This window comes from Bos indicus, chromosome 5 (assembly GCF_029378745.1).
Source record: "Bos indicus isolate NIAB-ARS_2022 breed Sahiwal x Tharparkar chromosome 5, NIAB-ARS_B.indTharparkar_mat_pri_1.0, whole genome shotgun sequence".
Lineage (NCBI taxonomy): Eukaryota > Metazoa > Chordata > Mammalia > Artiodactyla > Bovidae > Bos > Bos indicus.
Genome location: NC_091764.1, coordinates 14,518,208 through 14,540,030, shown reverse-complemented (window position 1 = coordinate 14,540,030; position 21,823 = coordinate 14,518,208). Strand labels below are relative to the sequence as shown.

The 21,823-nt window shown below is 37.6% G+C and overlaps 1 pseudogene; it reads right to left on the bottom strand.

Annotated features, from left to right (window-relative positions):
* Positions 1 to 21,336: 21,336 nt before the first annotated feature.
* On the bottom strand, positions 21,337 to 21,437 carry LOC139183333 (U6 spliceosomal RNA; annotated as a pseudogene).
* Positions 21,438 to 21,823: the final 386 nt, after the last annotated feature.

Sequence of the window (21,823 nt, the reverse complement as noted above, 5' to 3'; positions counted from 1 at the left end):
CTTCTTATCCAATTCCCTTATGTTGAGGTTTATTTCTTTTGTATTTCATTATTAAGGTTGTCCTCTGTAATTTATCTCAAGGCTATCATCTTTTCATAGAAAAATGTAAAGACATTCCATTGTAAAATTCTTATTAGGCTTTTCTTCCTCCTTCTTTTTCATACCCCAAAATGCTTTGGCCATTATAATTTGTGGTCTGATGACAGTCTCCCTTCTGCCACTCACCTGCTTGAGGCAGAATGGTGAATTGTGAAAGCAGACTCATAATAGATCTCATACCAAAGTTTGCTAACACACTGTGTGTGTTGCCCTGGGCTAACTTAACAAAGTATCACACAATGAATTGCTTCAACAACAGACATTTATTTTCTCATAGTACTCTGAATTTAGCCTGATTCACTTTTATATATAATAATATGACTATGAATTAATTCAAGTTTCTTGAGGAGTGGAGAAATATAGAAGAAATTCTCAATTCAGGCTGGAAATGGATGATTTCCTTCATTTGGAAGAAATAATATCATGCCACTTCTTATATTTATGTCATTAAACATGTCCTAGTTTTCTTATAGTCAATATTCCTGTCATTTCCATGTATGTATATTCTAACTAAAACTCTGACTAGTATGTTTGCTCATTTCTCAGTTTCCTTCAGGGATTTACTCATATAAATAATACCTAAATGACACTTCCTCAGGGGTGCACTTTCCAGGATTGCTTGCCTGTTCCACATACTAGGTCCTTTTAATTTCTGTATCCTAGCTTTAGATTCATTAGGGATATTAACTTTACTTAAGATTAAAGTAAATTTTTTGGTGTAGAGAAAGAAGATTCTAATCACAGGAATATTTTTAAAAAGTCCTTTTTAATCCAGTGTATTTCCTATGAGGAAATTATTATTTTACCGAGATGTCAGCCTATTACTTATTCTATATCTCACATTTCAGGTTTAAAATTCTGCACCAGTTTAACCTTCTCTCATTGGGATTGTTCTTCCCATTATGCAGTTTTCATTATATTTTCCACTAGTGAAAAAAGCAATGACCCAAGCAATGCATGTGTCTAAGACACATAATTTCAGAGAGCAACTAGTACATCATTGATTTTTCCCTCCCAAATGCGCTATAAAAGAAAGAAGAGGATGTGGAGTTTCAGTATAAAATAAGAACATGTTCCAGCAGTATGAAACAATTTAATCTCAGATTCCTACTGAACATAGTTTATTCATTCTGAAACAAAAAGATGAGTGGCATAAGACTAGGCCTCTTTCACAGAAGGTATTAGCATTTACGTTTGATATTTCCAGTCACCCACTGGAACAAACCTGCTTTCTAGGTCATTATTAAATGTGAAAGAACTAATGTAACCAATGAATAGAGCTTTGGGGTGACTGAAAGTAAAAACTTACATTTTAACCCAACTAACTACATTGGAGTATGGCAACATTGTGTGGTTTTCTTGAAGATTGTTCTATATATGAAACTGTCTTCATTTAATTTATTTACTTTTGAATATAGTTGGTTTACAAGGTTGATTTTATTTTAAAAAATGAAGAAACTCATTAGTCAATTGAAATTCACTAACTTTCATTTTCTGTCCTAAATTCTACATTCAATACAAAATTTGAATGGAGTGTAAAGGGTGGAGCAGGTTGTTCTATCAAGGCTATGGAAGTGGATGATATATGAACTTTAGTTGGGAGTGGAGTTAAAATATACAATTCTAATTTAGAGAAAATTTTCACTGATGACTTACAGGGGCTTTTTATGGATTATACATCTATCTTTTCCTCCAAATTAAGATGAAAATTGCAATTAAAATGCAAAATAGCTTCAGTAAAAATTTGCTGAAATATTCAATGCATTCACTTTCCATAGTAATTGATTTCCATCTAAATTCTAACAGAATTTTCTTGCCTTCAATTTTATTTCAAAATGTTATTTCCTTCAAGTAATGCACACATCTTACATAAAAATAAAAGCTAGTCGTGGAGATGGACTCCAAAAAAGTCATGCATAACTGAACTTGATTTTAGTCCTTTCTGCTTTTTAATGAGATGAAAGAGGTGGTGACTGCATGATACAGTCAATGGAAGAAATAAAAATATTTTTACTGCTCTGTTCTTCTCATATAATCTATTCATCTGAAGGAGATTATAGTCTGCACCCAACATTTTAAGCCAGTGTGGGATGCTAAGGGTTGACACCTGGTGTAGATGGCCCATAGTTTAATAGAACACATTAGTGAGCCTTTGGATCTGAAGGCAGGCTTCCATTTAGGTTTAAGAGATTGGGAGATAAACTTCTCCTTTAAGTAAGTGAGATAATCAAGTGGTGCACCTGGAGCAGGGCTGGTCAATAAGACAGACCTAGAAAAACAGCCAGATATACAATAGAAAAGAAAGAGTGCTGAGCCAATAGGGTAAACAGCTAGAATTCTTGCAAAGGTAAGCTAACAGGAAATCCCTACTGGTCAAGTGACCAGAGTATTAATAGAAAATTTTTTAAAAGTAACATTTTTATGGAAAATGTCAAACATATACAAAATATAAAGAATAGTGTAAGGATCTCCCTGGACCCAGCTTCAGTACTTATCAATCAGTGGCCAGTATTGCTTCCTCTGCACTACTACAAAATTTCTTTCCACATTCCTCCTGGAATCAAATTCCATTCATCACATAATTTAATGCATACATATTTTAGTTCCAAAATATAATGTTTTTTCAAAATTCTCTATTATGTTAATATTCACCAAAGTGAAAAGTAAATCCTCAAAATCATTGAATATCCAATGGTGTTCATATTTTCCCAATTGTTTCATAATTTTACCTTTTAATAGTTTAAAACTGAGTATATGTCCCAGGTTGAGGCGACATGAGTGTGTCTCTGTTCCTTGTAATTAAAACTACTGAAAAAAGCAGTGATATTCTAGCTCAGTCTAGCAATGGACAAAAATAGGTTTGTCACACGAGTGTATGTTCCTCGGTTCTTTGTCTCATCACAACAAAGATTTGAAGCAACGGACATTAAAGCCCTCGGCATGTCACAGCTCTCGGATCTTGGACAAACCATGTTATAGCTCTTAGGCAAATCAGTGTTACAGCTCTATTTTATTTAGAAGATAGCAGGAGAATCCATCCTCGAAGCTTGAGGGCATGCCAACCCAAAGACTTGAAGAGAAGACAGTGGAGGAGCATGCAGGGGAGGGAGAGAGAGACAGAGGGAGACATAAAGAGCACACGCATGCGGGAGAGAAAGAGAGAGAGAAAGCGCTTTGGCTCCTCCTTTTATATGTTTTTTCCTCCACCTGGGCCTGCCCTATGCAAATTGGGCTTAGCCAGGAGTGCTGTTTGTTCTACCTGAAGTCTTCACTCTGGTCCTCGGACCTTCCTTTGTTCTATTTTTGTGGGCTTTTCCCTTCCTTGTCTTTTTAGCCACTGCCGTTTTGGACTCCTTTTCCCTATTCTACGTACCTAACAGGTTGAAGCACAGAAAGGATCTGTAGAAATTAAGAGACAAGAGGAAAAGAGGAACCCAGACAGGCTCACAATGAACAGAACCACTGTTCTATGAAAAGCCTTTTACATATTATCTTATTAAGGTTTTATAGCAGACTTTCAGTCATTTTAAAAAGCATAATTTCTTTTAGTGATAAGAAAATTAAGACAGAATGTTAAGCAACTACTTCAGTATTAAATAACTCAGATTTAGAAGGTCCATTTGACTAATAGATTCTGCTTTTTCTACTGTAAAAATCTGCCTCTCAAAGAAGAGACTTCTTTCTCTCTAGGCTTGATTTTACTGTGAGCACAAAAAAAAAAAAAAAAAAAGGACATATTTAATTTTGGCTGCATGGAAAAGCCAGGAGAAAAATGTGAATGAAATCTAGTCAGAGAACACATGTGAAAAAGTCAACAAGAAAGACCATGGCTGGGGATGTTTTAAAAGAATAAATAGATCTATTATTTGCCATGAAACAAAGCAAAATTCCTCTTCACCTCCTTTACCCTCCTCCACTTTTGTCTCTTTTTACTACTTTCTATCAGGCTAAAACAAACAAACAAAAGACAAACAAAAATAAAACAAACTAAAAAACTCATTTTGATATTTGGCAAAACTAATACAATTATGTAAAGTTTAAAAATAAAATAAAATTAGAAAAATAAAAAAACTCAGATGGGCATCCTGTGATCATCATATTTTTTATTATTTTTCCCTTTTGTGCTCTCTTCAACCCACTAAATTTGGGCTTCTGTCCATGCAACACAAGTGAAATTGTTCCTGTCAAGGTCGCCAATAGTGCAGCTGCAAATTCACTGGTTTTTCCTTTGTCCTCATTGATTGACCTATTATTTAACCACTCTTGCCTTCTTTGAAGTCTTGTCCTCTGAGTTTTAAAGACAACACAGTCGTGTTGGTTGCTCCTTATTATTTTATTTTAATGAAACTTCCTTTTCTTCCCTAACTCTAGTGCCCCAGGGCTCAGTTTGTGGATAATTCCTCTGGCTAAATTTTCTTCCTCAATGATCCCAGTCAGTGTTAAGCTTTAGATATCATCTTTAAGCAAATGAGTTCTAAATTCATAAGCCTTTCCCTGACAACTTCTCTGAGTTCCTGAATTGTATATTTAATGATATACAGTGGGTTTAAAGCATAGAGATTAATTTTTCTCTCATCCATATTCAAGATTAACTCTCAGTAACCTATGTTCTTTGATACCATGCTGCTCCACCATCCTTGGTAAACAGACTAAGATGGTTACTCCTGGTCCACTTTCTGACAGAAGGAACAAGAACTATGAAAAAGAAATTGGCTTGCCTTTCAGCATGCTTTATGATGTTACACAAACCCCTTCTATGTTCCATTGTTCAGAACTTAGACTGTTTTCCTTCCTAGGTAGCCACATGTTCAGTTAAAAATCAACTAGCTCTGCTAGTAAGGATGAAGGAAAGAATGCATACAAGAGAATAACAGTATTTGCCATAATATGGAACACAGGTCTCAGTGCTACCCTCTAAAACTTTCTCATCCTGTCTTCTGCATCATTCACATAGTTGCTCAAAGCCAAGAACCATCACTCCTCACCTGAACTATCATTGTTGCTGCTGCTTAGTTACTCAGTTGTGTCTGACTCTTTGACCTCGTGCACTGTAGTCTGCCAGGCTCCTCTGTCCATGGCATTCGCTCTAGGCAAGAACACTGGAGTGGATTGCCATTTCCTTCTCCAGGGGGTCTACCCGACCCAGGGATCGAATCCACATCTCCTGCACTGCAGGCGGACTCTTTACCACTGAGCCGCCTGGGAAGCCGTGGATTATCACCATTGCCCTCTAATTAGTCTCCATGACTGTATATTCCCAGTTAATTCTAAACAAAGTAATTGAAGTTGTCTTATGAAAATGTAAAATGGATATTGTTTTATTAGGTCTGAGTTTTTCTAACGGCTTCCACTGCACTTATAATAAAAACCAATCTCTACCATTTTTCTAGATTTCACATATATGTGTTAATATACAAGATTCCTTTTTCAGAATTACTTCACTCTGTATAACACTCTCTAGGTCCATCCACATCTCTACAAATGACCAAATTTCATCCCCTTTTATAACTGAGCAATATTCCATTATATATATGTACCACATCTTCTTTATCCATTCCTCTGTTGTGATTGGTGCATATACATTATTGATACTGTGTATAAAACAGGTAACTCATGAGAACGTACTGCATAGCACAGGGAACTCTACCTAATGCAGTACTGTGACCTGAATGGGAAGGAATTCCAAAAGAGGGGAGGGGTGTGTGTTTGTATATATATATATATATTTTTTTTTTCCTCCCACAAGTGATATATACATATATATGGCTAATTTATTTTGCTTTACAATAGAAATGAACACAATATTGTAAGGCAACTACACTCCAATAAAAATTAATTTAAAATAATAACAGCCAATCTCCTCACACAGATTAGCACCTGAAGGATCTGGATGCTCCCAACCATTAGATCTCATCTAGTGATTTTCTCAACTGTGCACAGTGGGCCCCAGTCACTCCATGTTTTTGTCAGCTTCATGAACTCACAAAGTGCATTTCCACTTGCCTAGAATGTTCACTGTACTTATCCTCACACATACCTCACCTTCAATGTCAATTTCTCAGCAAAATCTTCCCTAATCGATTCATCCCAAGCTGGCCACAATTCAATCTCTCTCATGGACTTGTGTTTGACTTTCTTCAAAGCATGTTTCACTGGCTTATATGTTTACTTGCTTATCATCTGCCTCCACAGTCCTCTCCTTGAATATACGCTTCTTAGTGCAAGGATCTTGACTGTTTCCCCCTAGCTATAGTCCTTGTGCCAAGAAGAGTGCTTCTTTCACTCTAGGCAGGCCCTTTGCTGTTGCAGAGGGAACTGAAATATTACTTGTGTGGCTATACTGTGGTGGGTAAGAAGTGGCTAGAGATGAGTCTCATAGAAGTTAGAGTCTTCAGAAAATTATGAGCCATAGAAGAGTTTGTGCTTTGTCCTAAAAGCAATCGACAGTCATTAAAATGTTTAAGTGAGGGCAATAACATTTTTCCAACTTTAATTTTAGACTTTTAGAAACATCAGTAGTTTAAGTATAAATGTTATACAGTGGATGTTAATGGTTATAGCAGTAATTAAAATAATGACTATAATGGTAGCAGTAGCTATAAACATGCACTTGTAGCAAACACTAGTACTAATAAAACTAATTATTTTGTAATGTAACTTTATGCAACAAGCTCTGGCACATGCACTTTATATATTATCTCTGGTACTTAGTAGCCATAATCAGTTCAGTTCAGTCACTCAGTCATGTCCGACTCTTTGTGATCCCATGGACTGCAGCAGGCCAGGCCTCCCTGTCTATCACCAACTCCCAGAGTTTACTCAAACTCATGTCCATTGAGTCAGTGATGCCATCCAACCATATCATCCTCTGTCGTCCCCTTTTCCTCCCACCTTCAATCTTTCCCAGCATCAGGGTCTTTTCGAATGATTCAGCTCTTCACATCAGGTGGCCAAAGTATTGGAGTTTCAGCTTTAGCATCAGTCCTTCCAATGATATTCAGGACTGATTTCTTTTGGGATGGACTGGTTGGATCTCATTGCAGTCCAAGGGACTCTCTAAAGTCTTCTCCAACACCACAGTTCAAAACCATCAATTCTTCTGTGCTCAGCTTTCTTTATAGTCCAACTCTCACATCCATACATGACCACTGGAAAAACCATAGCCTGGACTAGATGGATCTTTGTTGGCAAAGTAATGTCTGTGCTTTTTAATATGCTGTCTAGGTTGGTCATAACTTTCCTTCCAAGGAGTAAGCATTTTTTAATTTCATAGCTGCAATCACCATCTGCAGTGATTTTGGAACCCAGAAAAATAAAGGCTGCCACTATTTCCACTGTTTCTCCATCTATTTGCCATGAAGTGATGGTACTGGATGCCATGATCTTTGTTTTCTGAATGGTGAGCTTTAAGCCAACATTTTCACTCTCCTCTTTCACCTTCATCAAGAGGCTTTTTAGTTCTTCTTCACTTTCTCCCATAAGGGTGGTGTCATCTGCATATCTGAGGTTATTGGTATTTCTCCTGGCAATCTTGATTCCAGCTGGTGCTTCATCCAGCCCAGCATTTCTCATGATATACTCTGCATGTAAGTTAAATAAGCAGGGTGGCAATATACAGCCTTGATGTACTCCTTTTCCTATTTGGAACCAGTCTGTTGTTCCATGTCCACTTCTAACTGTTACTTCCTGACCTGCATACAGGTTTCTCAAGAGGCAGATCAGGTGGTCTTTTATTCCCATCTCTTTTAGAATTTTCCACAGTTTATTGTGATCCACACAGTCAAAGGCTTTGGCATGGTCAATAAAGCAGAAATAGATGCTTTTCTGGAACTCTCTTTCCTTTTTGATGATCCAGAGGATGTTGGAAATTTGATCTCTGTAGTTAATTCCAATCTTTTATATGTAGAGTTTTCTCTCAGGGGAAAAGGCATTTTTTTATGAGCTTTTATTGTATTCAATTGTTCAATTGTCACAACCTATGAAGTAGGCACTCTATAGCTCTCATCTTACAGACAAGAAATCCAGTAACTGGTCTTGCAAAGACAAACACACCTGTGGTAACAGGAGGCTAGGTGTGTTGTAGTGAGAAGGGAGTTGAAATCCAAGTATAGGATTCTACTTTGGGGCTGGTGGAAATCAGGGAGAACATCCACATTAATGCTTTTATCTGATCACCTATGCTTAAGAATCCAATCCTATTCACTGGATTTAAATAGGTGACTTCAAATCATGAAGCAAGAAAGTACAACTGGAATTTTGATGCTGTTCTCTATATGCTTTTTAAACATCTATATGTACGGATTGTGAATGGAGTTGTGTTCTGCAAGAGTTTATATCTTAAAACCCCAACATCTCAGTACTTCAGAATGTGACTGGATTTAGAGATAGGGCTTTAAAAATGTAATTACAGTAAAATAAGGCTGTTAAAATGGGTCCTAATCTAACCTAACTGGTATCATTCTAAAAAGGAGAGATTAGGATTATGGAGAAGCACCGGGGGCCTTGTGTACAGTTGAAGCCCTTGACATTCCAGCAAGCAAATGGAGAACTGCAAGCCAATCCTGATGACACTTGGATATTGGACTCCCAGCCTCCAGACCCTTGAGAAAATAGTGAATAACATTTTTGATGTTTAAACCAACCAGTCTATGGCTTAAATAAATTTAGATGTTGCTGCATTTTATAATGGTGACCCTAGCAAATTAACACAGTATATTCTGTCCTTACTCCAAAATTACAGTATTAGTTAAATGTTTCCAAATTTATTTGCTTAATATTTTATATAGGGTGAAATTATAGCTTTATTATTTTAATGAAAACTTTTGCTTTTAGAATTTATATACTTTTTAAAGTATTCATAAAGGATCCTACTAACCATGTTTCTCCCAACTTGCATTTATATAGATTTATTGTCAGTAGATTTCTAGAACATGTCGAATCTTCAGAGGTGCACTTTTGGCACATACAGTTGTATGCTTATAGAAACTGCAGAAAAAAATTATCAAAATAGGAGGAAATTCAGACTTCTTTTCTAAATAAAATAAAATTTTATCTCAAGTGCAACTTAATTTTTTCCCCAAGTGATACAGATTAATACAGAAACAACATAAAGATTAATATACTTTTCAAAAGAAAAGTACTCACAGGTGTCATTTATTTTGCTGTCCTGCCTTTTCCATTCCTGCTTTGGCTTGAAGTTTTGCTTTGACTATGAGCCTAAAACTCTTCACTTTACTGAGTGAGTCTTAATTGCCTCTTGCAGTTAAGATTAATTACCTATTTAATACTTAAGAAGATGAACCCCTGCTGCTAAGTTTTATGATTTCTTCCTCCTCCATAACATCATACCCTTCTCTGGTAGTGTGGATAATTAAGCCCTTAACAAACTGCCTTATTATAACCTATTTCAACTAATACCTTATTTTCCTCTATTTTTAAATCAAAATTTATTCTCAGTGGGATTTTTTTTTTTTTTTAGGTGTGTGTGTTTATTGGCATAGGAGAGGTCATTATCTTTCCCTTTTGGGTAAAACAGCTCTAGTCTGCTATAGTATAAGCAAGCTGCATTTTGTTCTTGATACTAACCAGCTAAAATGGAATTTCCTGTGAGCATAAAGTTATGTGGTCTACCCTAGGTTTGTGATCAAATTTCAAATACCACCCACCCAACATGCATCTCTCTGTGTTGTCCCATTTTGTCATCTCATAAATTTATTCAGCCACCAACAGAGCCAACATTTATTAAAGTCTTCTAATATATCAGGCAACATGCTAAAGTGTACATATCCAAAGGTGTTTGAGACATGGCTTCTAACCTTGATCAGTTTTAGTACTTAGCAAAACAGATTAATAAATTAAGATTCTGTACACAATCCCTAAATAACTTTGATGGAATATAACTCTTTGCTTATAATATACATAACTCACCCTGCTCTCTCTCCTGTGACTCCATCACCCCCCAAATCAGAAAACAACTAGGGATTTGGGTATCCATTGCTCAAGATGAAGGTCCTTATTGCAGCAAGGAAATCTTAATGTAAAAGTCTGGACTTTAGGAGAGGAAGGGAAGAAATCAAGGCAGAAGACAGAAATTTGAAAAAGTGCATGATGAAGACAGACCATTTCTCAGCTAGGATAGAGGGACTGTCGGTGAAAATGGATGGCTCTGATATTGAGGAAAGGCGGGTTAAGATTTGAATGCAAATGCCGATACTGCAAAGACTAGCATAAGCAGTCAGCTTCCAGAGGCTCCTCAGTCTCCAGAGGAGCATCTGCAGGAGACAGCACCAGCTGGACAGGCGATTGTGACCTAGCACTTAGTCTCAATTTTAAGTTAATATAACTTGTCTTTACTGACATTGGATGCTTTCTCAAGTTCAAATGAGAAGAATATTTAATTTAGGGTAAAATAATTTGGTTAGAAAGTTACTTAATGACTATGAAGATGTACAATAGGTCTTCATTATTTGGAATTTTTGTTCATAGTTTTATACATAGAATTTGTGGTGGTTACCAGTTTGGAAATTTTTTTTCAAGCCCAATTTTTTAAAATTGAAGGTTAGTCGATTTATAGTGTTATATTAGTTCTAGGTCTGCAACATAGTGCTTTGACATTTTTATAAAAATATCAAATCACTGTTTTGATATTTGCAAAATTATGTAAGTTTGCATATATATTTTGATATATGCAAATTTATCATATTGCATATAAAGATATTATGAAATACTGGCTATAATTCCTGTGCTGAACATCATACCTTTGTATCTTTGCTGTTTAATACCTAGTAGCTTGCATTCTTAGTCCTCTTCCCCTATCTCGCCCTTACCCCCCTTTCTTCCTATTGGTAACCAGTAGTGTGTTCTCTGTATCTGTGAGTCTGTTTCTGTTTTGTAACCTCACTCATTTGTTTTATTACTTAGATTCCATATGTAAAAGAAGAAAATTAGAAAACTTTCTCACACCATATTCAAAATAAACTCAAAATGGGAGTTTATGAGTTCTAAATGTCAGACCTGAAACCATAAATCTCCTAGAAGAAAACAAGTATGATAATCTCTGACACAGGTCTTAGCGATATTTTCTTGGATCTGTCTCCTTAGGCAAGAGAAACAAGGGCAAAAATAAACAAAAATTTTATTCAAACTTAGAACTTAATGATTCGGCACCTTTTGCAGATTATGTTCCATTATAAATTATTACAGGATATTATCAGATATTGGACATGATTCCCTGTGCGATACAATAAATCCTTGTTGCTTACCTTTTTAATGTATAGTAGTTTGTATTTGTTACCTCCATACCCCCAATTTGTCCCTTCCCATTCCCTCTTCCCCTTGGCAACCACAGGTTTGTTTCCTACATCTGTGAGTCTATTTTATATATGCATGCATTTATATTATTTTTAAAATTCCACATATAAGTGATATATAGCATTTGTCTTTGTCTGATTTATTTCACTAAGCATAATATTCTCAAGGTCCATCTATGTTTTTGCAAATGGCAATATTTCATTCTTTTTTATAACTAATATTCCATCACATATATAAAATATTCAATATATAGTAAATGTAATAGTAACACCCCATTATATATATATGTATATATATGTGTGTGTTTGTATATATGTATGCATATATATATATGTATATTTATATGTACAAAAGCTTTTCAGTTTAATTCGGTCCCATTTGTTTATTTTTGCTTTTATTTCTTAGGCCTTGAGAGACCAATCCAAGAAAATATTGCTATGCTTTATGTCAAAGAGTGTTTTGCCTATGTTCTCTTCTAGGAGTTTTATGGTTTCATGTTTTACATAGGAGGACATCAACAAAACCAAAAGGCCACCTCCTGAATGGGACAGGACATTTGCAAATGGTATGTCTGATAAGGGGTTAATACCCAAAATGTACAAAGAACCCATATAACTCATATTTTTAAAAAAGACAATTAAAAATGGGCAAAGCACCTCAATAGGCATTTTTCCAACAGAGCATACAGATGACTGACAGGCACATGAAAAGATGCCCACCATCACTAGTCGTCAGGGAAACGCAAGTCCAAACATAGCGAGATACCACTTCACAACTGTCAGAATGTCCAAGCCCAACCAATCTTACTTTTCTTTTTAAATGCAGTGCACATTTATTGAGACCATATCATGTATAAGAATCAGAAAACAACAGATAATATGTATCTGTGTTTATATATTAAAGATAAAATCACATTACATATTAAGATTAAAAACTTTGCTCTGGAATAACTCAGTCTGCAGTGGTTTTTAGCTCTTATTGCACATGAATCACTTTGGACACTTTCCATAAACATTTATGAAAGGAACACACCCCGTGCTAATTAAATTCTCATCTCTGGAAGCAAGGCTCAAGCACCTGCAATTATTAAAGTATCTCTGAGAATTCTAATGTGCAGACATTATTTACAGAGAGTGAAAGCACAAATGAAGTGAAGTGAAAGTTGCTCAGTCGTGTCTGGCTCTTTGCGACGCCATGGACTATACAGTCCATGGAATTTTCCAGGCCAGAATACTGGAACGGGTAGACTCTCCTTTCTCCAGGGGATCTTCCCAACCCAGGGATCGAACCCAGGTCTCCCACATTGCAGGCAGATTCTTTACCAGCTGAGTCACCAGCTGGAAAGCACAAATAGGCCAAGCAATATAAAACTCGAAAGCTATGACTTAGTTGATGTTGGATGTAGAGAAAAATTCTGCATAAATTTTGAGATTTCAGAGGAGGTAGTTAAAAATGAAGTGAGCGTTCTAGAGAGCACAACAGAAAGGATCTGGATGGGAATTAAAAAAGGAAGGAAATAAGAGAAAAACATGCCTGAGAGAAGAAGATAAGGGGGTAAAAATGGGGAAAACACCAGGGGCTGTTTATTCCCTTCCCCCTTTTCTCCTTTTTCTTCCCTCTCCTCTTCTTCCACTTTCCTCCTCCTCTTTCATTTTCTTTATAACAGAGGGTCAGGGAACATAGGAGAGATTACAATTCAACAAATATTGGGAATGGTGAATTCTACCTGATGCTTCCAACAAAAGGTAACCTTTGGAGCAAGTTTCTAAGCTGGTGAAGATAAGTATTCAGGAAGGGAACAACACCATCTTCAGACACTTGTTTAAATGTTACTTGCAGTTGTTTTCTGAGCCAACGTATGGGTTTCAGGCATTATGGTCTGACAAAGACAATAAATATTCTTACATGTTTGCTTTTTTCCCCTTTACAGAAGGGGGGATCTTGGAAAGTCTATGGAGATTCAGCTTATCTGAATGTCAATTTCCCTAACACTAGGGTGTTAGTGGGAGATGAGGGTGGGTTTCGGGACCTTAGCATATGGTGCTCTTTTACACTAGAAGGTTTTAGTTCGCTCCCACCTTACTCCAGGTTAGTTTGTCTTTCATAACTCGTCTCAATGTTCCTGTCTTCAGTCACACCATCGCTGGATGATTCCACCCTATTTCTGCTTTTTAGGACACTGGGGTAGAGAATAATGATGTTCCTTCCCTGATATTGTGCTGTGCTTAGTTGCTCAGTTGTGTCAGACTCTTTTCAATACCATGGACTGTAGCCCACCAGGCTCCTCTGTCCATGGGGATTCTCCAGGCAAGAATACTGGAGTGGGTTGCCATGCCATTCTCCAGGAGATCTTCCCAAACCCAGGGATCAAACCAGTTCTCCCACACCACAGGTGAATTCTTTACCAGCTGAGCCACCAGGGAAGCCCAAGAATACTGGAGTGGGTAGCCTATTTCTTCTCCAGGGGAACTTCCTGACCCAGGAATCAAACTGGGGTCTTCTGCATTGCAGCAGATTCTTTACCAGCCGAGCTACCCAGGAAGCCCTCCCTGATGCTACTTGTCCTGAAATTTTCCTTTCAACCCATGGATATGATATAGCAATGAAGATATGAGAGGTTGTTTTTTTTTTTATATAATAGTACTAAAAAAAAAAAAACCTACATCAAGCCCAATTTATAATCACATTTTAGTGTTGAGTTTGGAGACTGGGAAATGATTATGAAGGAGTTGGTGGGGCAATATTTGAGCCAAAATTGCTTTTTGTTGCAAGTGGGGCAAAAAACTGTGGAACAGACCATGGTGCCAGGAGTGGGTTTGGGGTGAGCAGTGGGTTGCGAGAGCAGCCTACTCAGGGAGTAGGCTACATTGAAGACATTAGATTGAGAGGGAGAGAGACTTAGATCAGTATTTTACTTTGTATCATGGCAACCTAGCTTCTGACTATCAAGTCAGTTTTATTAATAATAGCAGGGATCACATTCTGAGTACTTTGCATATTAGTTCTTCATAACAACTCTGTGTGGTTTGTGTGCGTGCATGCTAAGTTGCATCAGTTGTGTCCAATTCTTTGCAACCCTAGGAACTGTAGCCCACCAGGCTCTTCTGTCCATGAGATTCTCCAGGCAAGAATACTCCGGGGAAGCCATGCCCTCCTCCAGGGAATCTTCCTGATCCAGGAATCAAACCCATCTCCTGTGGCTTAGCAGAGTATTTACTGCTCAGCCACTGGGGAAGCCCATATGGTTGGTAATATTTTAATATTTTACAGATGAAGACATTCAGTTACAGAGAGATTAAGTGACATTGCCAAGGTGGAACAAGAGTTGGAGCAGACTGACACTGGATTGTCAGCTCTTAACCATTATTCATTTATTTTTTCAGTTATATTTTATAGCACTTCATAAGGGAAAGGTAATGCTATTTATCAGTTTGAAGGATTTCTGAATATATTTTCCATACTTGAAAGTCCAGTGTAAGTCACTGTGTTTCTCAACTAGAAGTCTGTCTCAGTTAACGTTAACCCTGAAATAAGGATTCAACTGCACTCCTGGGAGGATGTCAAGAAAGGATGACAGCCAATAAACCTCCATGACTCCACCTTAAAGCATAGGAACTCTAGTCAAGGTGTAAATCTTGTGTCTCAAAATTACTTCTCTGAGGGGAAAGGGGGCCCAGGGTATTTAGACACCAACTCCTGTCAAGTCATTGATTGACAGCTGCTCTTGGGATAGGAATGTTAGTTCTCTAGTTCTTCAACTTCATTTGAAGTCAAGTCATAGGAGGGTGCAGAGTGCATAGAAGTGGGGAAGGCCAGGGGATGTGGGTGGGGTGTCTACAGCATTTGCTACAATGTCATCATTGGTGGAATAAAGCACCTTAGCCCTTTAGAAAATAACAGGAACTAGTTATTTGCTGCTTCTGGAACTAGACTGCTCAGTTGTCAAGAATGATAATCATAATAATATCAGCTGACATCCACTGAACTCTTACAGCATGCCAAATTCATTTCTAAGAACTTTAAAGATATTAATGCATTTAAACCTCATTACAACACTAGGAGATCAGCCCTGGGATTTCTTTGGAAGGAATGATGCTAAAGCTGAAACTCCAGTACTTTGGCCACCTCATGCGAAGAGTTGACTCATTGGAAAAGACTCTGATGCTGGGAGGGATTGGGGGCAGGAGGAGAAGGGGACGACAGAGGATGAGATGGCTGGATGGCATCACTGATTCGATGGACGTGAGTCTGAGTGAACTCCGGGAGTTGCTGATGGACAGGGAGGACTGGCGTGGTGGGATTCATGGGGTTGCAAAGAGTCAGACACGACTGAGTGACTGAACTGAACTGAACAACACTAGGAAATAGGTACTATTATTACCTATACCTTACAAAGAATGGCCCAAATTTACAGAGCTAATAAATGGTAGAAGGAGAGTTGGGAATTCAGTAGCCGTGATTCAGAGCCTTGTTCTCAATCACCCAGCTCTCCCACTGTTTGTTCTTTCCCTTTATGCCGTTTACCAGATTTATGTACTCTACTTGCACTTCTAATGCAAAGGAAGATGCAAAGATTCCTATTAAATGTATCCCTCAGTCTTTCCAGCAGCTTCCCAGGGGACTTGGAACTGCAGTAACCAGACAATTGTTTGATTGGGATATTGCTTTTCTGAAGTAGCATCAGTTATAGAATAATGCAGACTCTCAGACTTAAAGGAAATATGCAATTATTCAGCTTTTTATTCTAACAATTGATTTGAACATCAAAACCAAAAAGTTTATGTCAGAAATAGAAAAGATAGAATGAGAAAAATGTGACTATTTCCATCTGGAGCTGTTGAGTACTGAAGTGTCTAAGGAGAAGCTGAAATAGCCCATGGTGTGACTTATATTTGCGAGGTAATAAACTCTGGCCTGCTAAAATAACTGATGCCTACTTGGTTTGACACACATCAACTCCCGTCTCTTTATTTATTATGGAATAATCAACTTTGATTTTCTTTTTCTCATTTTCAACAAAAGAGTGAATTATATACATATATATATATGATTTATAATTAATTTATACAAAGTGTTTATATATGGGAGTTCTTATTTTCCACATACTTGATATACAATAATTTTATCAACTATCTTTTATCAATAGATATTAAAAGTATTTTAATTTTTGTTTTTCACTGTGTTTGTATTTGTTTTCAATTTCCATTTGCTTGTTTTCTATTTACTGTTGAACTTCTGCTTTAAATAATTGCCAGCAATATTTGAGTAAATATTGTGCAATGTGAAAAGCTTTTATTGTCACTACCTATCATATGGGGGTGGGAAGGCAATGGCACCCCACTCCAGTACTCTTGCCTGGAAAATCCCATGGATGGAGGAGCCTGGTAGGCTGCAGTCCATGGGGTCGTGAAGAGTCAGACACGACTAAGCAACTTCAATTTGACTTTTCACTTTCATGCATTGGAGAAAGAAATGGCAACCCACTCCAGTATTCTTGCCTGGAGAATCCTAGGGATGGGGGAGCCTGGTGGGCTGCTGTCTATGGGGTTGCATAGAGTTGGACAGGACTGAAGCGACTTAGCAGCAGCAGCAGCTTTATGTTTGCTAGCAGTTAGACTCTAGACTTTAGGATATTTTCTGTAATATCACACAGGAACACTTCAGAAAACTAGAGTTCAACAAGCGGAGAAGGCACAGATCCTCTATCATTATTCCCATAGAGACCCCTGCCAGGGCTCGAGCAGCTTGTTGCATACAAACACCATCTATAAATGCTCCAAGAGAGGGATCCAATTCACTGTTGCAACTGTGTCAATGGAGGGGTGTGTTTTCTAGTTTGGGCCAGATGTTTATACTTGTTTGGAAAAACCAAGTACCTAACACCTGTTAGAGCTTTTCCCCAATATCCCTTCAGGCCTTGGGTGTTATTGTTCTTTTAAACTTTCACCTATCAGATGAGTGCAAAATGTCCTATTATCTTTTTGCTATGTAACAAACCACCCCAAATTAGTGATTTAAAATATTGACAGCGTCTGCTGGGAATATGCAGTGTGGGTTGATTCGATAGAATTTGTTCTTTGTCTCATTCAGTTTAAGTTGGGCTTGTTTAAAGGCTGTGTGCTGGAATCATCCAAAGCCTTGCTCACTCACAATCTGGCAAGTTGATGATGGCTGTTGGCTGAGATTTCAGCTGGGGTTAGTGGCCAGCATACATACATGTGGCTTTTCCAAGAGTTCTTTGGCTTCCCCGCAGTATGGTGGCTCAGCTCCAAGGGCAAGCATTCCAGGGAAGAAATCTCGGCACTCCAGGAGAGTCATTTAGCATCACTTCTACCTCATTATACTCATTAGAAATCAGTCACTAAGGCTAGTTTATATCATGGGGAATTGGACTCTCCCTTTGGAAGGAATTTCAAAGAGTTTCCAGTCATGAAACCATCACAATAGAAATAATTCACAATTTCTTTAATTTTCATTTTTCTCACTACTTATTTTCAGCATCTTTTTGTGTTCATGTATCAGTTTTCTACTGCAGCATAAGAAATTACCACGAGTTTTGCAGCTGCAAACAATACTCATCGACTCTGTAAGTCAAAAGTTCAGGCATGGCTCAGAAGGATTCTCTGCTTAGACTCTCACAAGGCTGATCTAGGTGTTGGCTAGGCTGCACTCTCATCTGGAGGCTTGATTAAGGAAGGGTCCGTTTTCAAGAATCCTCATGTTGTCGGTAGAATTCATTTCCTCAAGGGACTTCCCTGACAGTCCAGTGGTGGAGACTTTGTGCTTCCACTGCAGGGGACATGGGTTTGATCCCTGACCACTGAACTAAAATCCTGCATGCTACATAACTTCCTCATGACACCTTTTTTCTTCAGAACCAGCAATGTAGAGAGTTTGTTTCTACTGGTTCAAGGTTAGGTCTGATCCAGCCAGAACAATCTTCTATTTCATTAACTCAATGTTAACCATTTTATCATTGCCATATTTTATTGGTTAGAAAAAAAAGACACATTTCTGCAAGGGAATGGATGCCAGGGATTACGGAGGCCACCTTATAACTTTGACTGTCACACCTGGCCTTATTTATTATTTAAATTGAATTGTTCCTTCATATCTACTTTTTTCCTGTATGGTTATTTATTCCCTTTTGCCAATTTGTAAAGGTTCTTTGTGTACTATAGGCATTATCCTTCATCTCTATTCTTTATCAAATATATTTTTTCCAAACCAAATCTATTATTTGTACATTGACTTTGGTTATACTTTTTTTAATTCATAAGATATTTAAAAATTTTATCTTTTTCCTTGAATTATCCTTGTGAAAAATTATTCACCTAAGATTGTGCTGTCTAGTATTATTAACAACTAGTCATATGTCCTTTAAATTTATATTAATTAAAATTAAATAAAATTGAAAATCTATTTCTTCAGTTCTACTCATCACGTTTCAAGTGTCACATGTAATTACTTTAGACAGTGGAGATATAGAATGTGTCTATCATCGATAGCTCTAGTGGGCAGTGATAATCTAGTTGTTTTTAATAAAGAACTCCCATAGATATTTAAAAATTTTGTTTCTCATATTTTCTATTTATTAATTTTATATTTTGACTATATTAACTTCTTCCTCTAATTTTTTTTGTTTGTTTTATATTTCTTTCTCAAATGTTTTGTAGGCTTAGAAAGAAGTTCCTGTCTTCCTCCTTTTCTCCACTTGATTATTTATTATCAAATTCATTGAGGATGTACATTTACTTTTGAGATCAGTTTGTTAGAGTCTTAAAAAAATACAGCTTTTGGGTATAAGGATTATATAGGCATAAATTTCATAATTTCAAAACTGTTATATTAGGTTTCCACAAAACAATGTAACAACAGTATAATTGTCTAAGACTCATTAGTAGCAACAGTGTCAGACTTTACTTTTTTGGGCTCCAAAATCACTGCAGATGGTGATTGCAGCCATGAAATTAAAAGATGCTTACTCCTTGGAAGGAAAGTTATGTCCAACCTAGATAGCATATTGAAAAGCGGAGACATTACTTTGCCAACAAAAGTCCGTCTAGTCAAGGCTATGGTTTTTCCTGTGGTCATGTATGGATGTGACAGTTGGACTGTGAAGAAGGCTGAGCGCCGAAGAATTGATGCTTTTGAACTGTGGTGTTGGAGAAGACTCCTGAGAGTCCCTTGGACTGCAAGGAGATCCAACCAGTCCATTCTGAAGGCGATCAGCCCTGGGATTTCTTTGAAGGGAATGATGCTGAAGCTGAAACTCCAGTACTTTGGCCACCTCATGCGAAGAGTTGACTCATTGGAAAACACTCTGATGCTGGGAAGGATTGGGGGCAGGAGGAGAAGGGGATGACAGAGGATGAGATGGCTGGATGGCATCACTGACTCGATGGATGTGATGGACCAACTCCCGGAGTTGGTGATGGACAGGGAGGCCTGGCGTGCTGTGATTCATGGTGTCGCGAAGAGTCGGACACGACTGAGTGACTGAACTGAACTGAACTGAGCATCAACTTAAAATAAGATACTTTGAAACCAAGGAGTAATATTAAATCAATAATAAGCAAGTGCAAACAGAAAGATACTAACACTAGCTGATTGAATTTAAGTCTAATAATAATAAAGAAGATACATAAAATATGATGCAAATGTCTAATAATATATGCTGCTGCTAAGTCACTTCAGTCGTGTCCGACTCTGTGCAACCCCATAGACGGCAGCCCACCAGGCTCTGCCATGCCTGCTGCCTATGTCTCTTGCCCTAAACCACCATATTTGTTTAGTCATCTCCCCAAACATCTTTATATATTGTCATGCATGGTCATGCTCCACAGGCTACCACCTCAAACTTGTTGTCCCATTATGGTGTCTACAGTCACCTTGCTTACCCTTGGCCTCTGCTATTGAGATCAATCATCTTCACTGTTGCTAGGGATTTCAGTCCTGTAACAGCATCTTCTAACAATAATCCTAGTTTCAAAAAGAAGAGACATGGCTGAACATTTTATCAGGGCTGTTGCTGACTCACAATGTGTTCCTTTTTAGCTTCAAATGACAAATCACGGACCTCCTGATGAGAGACAGCCGGTGTCGTCTATCATCCTTCGTGACAGATTCATTCTACAATTCCCACATCAAGCATGGCAGATTCATTCTACAATTCCCACATCAAGCATGGCTGTTTTTCTCTGCAACCTGCCATGGCAGTCCTAGCACCTTCTACACTTTGTATGGTCTATTTACTTCAGAGTGCTGAAGACACATCTCAGAAACATCATCAAATTGGCTATAGGGGCCTAAGTCAAATTAAATTTGTGTCATGAGTTTCCTTATGGACGAACTCTTTCTTTTTCACTTTTGTATTCTGCCCCCTTGATTCAGCTCCCACAGGATCTACTCCTAGTCATAACCTCCCAGTCCCTGTTGCTAAACGCTAGGCACTTATGGCAGCTCCTCTGTCATGTAGCACTGTTCCAGTTGGTTAGCTTATAATTGATTTGTTAGGCATGTGGGGGCTATAGGAGCCCATGGTGAAGAACAGACATTGACTGGGAAAGGCCCTGCTTTATCTGAGAGTTCTGTATAGCTCTGAAGCACGGGGCTATATTTTATCCTTTAGCAAGAGGATAAAATATAGAGTTACTTTTCTAGATTGAGAAACCTCAGGGGGACTTAGGTCCTCATAGTATTCTGTTTCCTCGACCTAATTTTCCCATTTCAAGTCTCAGGATCCTTGCATAAGTGTGATCCAGGCTTCATGAAAGAGATTTGCAAAGATGAGCATTCAACCTTCTTCTATGTTTATCTATACTTGAAATAAACTTCTATTCCAGTCTCTTAACATGATCAGTCCACCCACTAGAAAAAATAACTGTTTTATCAAATGTTAAGGAAGCCTCTGGCTCACATTTTTAATTGAATATGGAATGCTTTATGAATTTGCATGTCATCCTTGTGCACGGGCCATGATATTCTTCTTTTTCCAATTTTATTGCATGTACAGCCAAAGCAAGCACTGACTCTCTTAAATTTTTATTTGAATTATAGGAATTGATGTTTGATTATCTCAAGTCTGTCATTTTTTTCTTTTCAAAGTACCAATGTTGCTTACCAATAGCTATCTAATTTCTCAATTATTATTACTATAATAGCCATATTTCTAAAATATCTCTAGCCAAAGACCAGAGACATTTTATTTATCAGATATCAAATACCAGTGCATCCTTTTTCAACTGCAAATAAACCAAATTCACTAGAGGTGAAAGTGTTAAAAACTATAGTTTTACAACAGACCAGGGACTGTCGATTTTCCACCTACCGCCTGAGATGGAGCCTTCATTTCAGTGGTTCACCATATTTTCAACACCAGAATCCCATTCTACAGTCAGCTGCCTAGGGATCA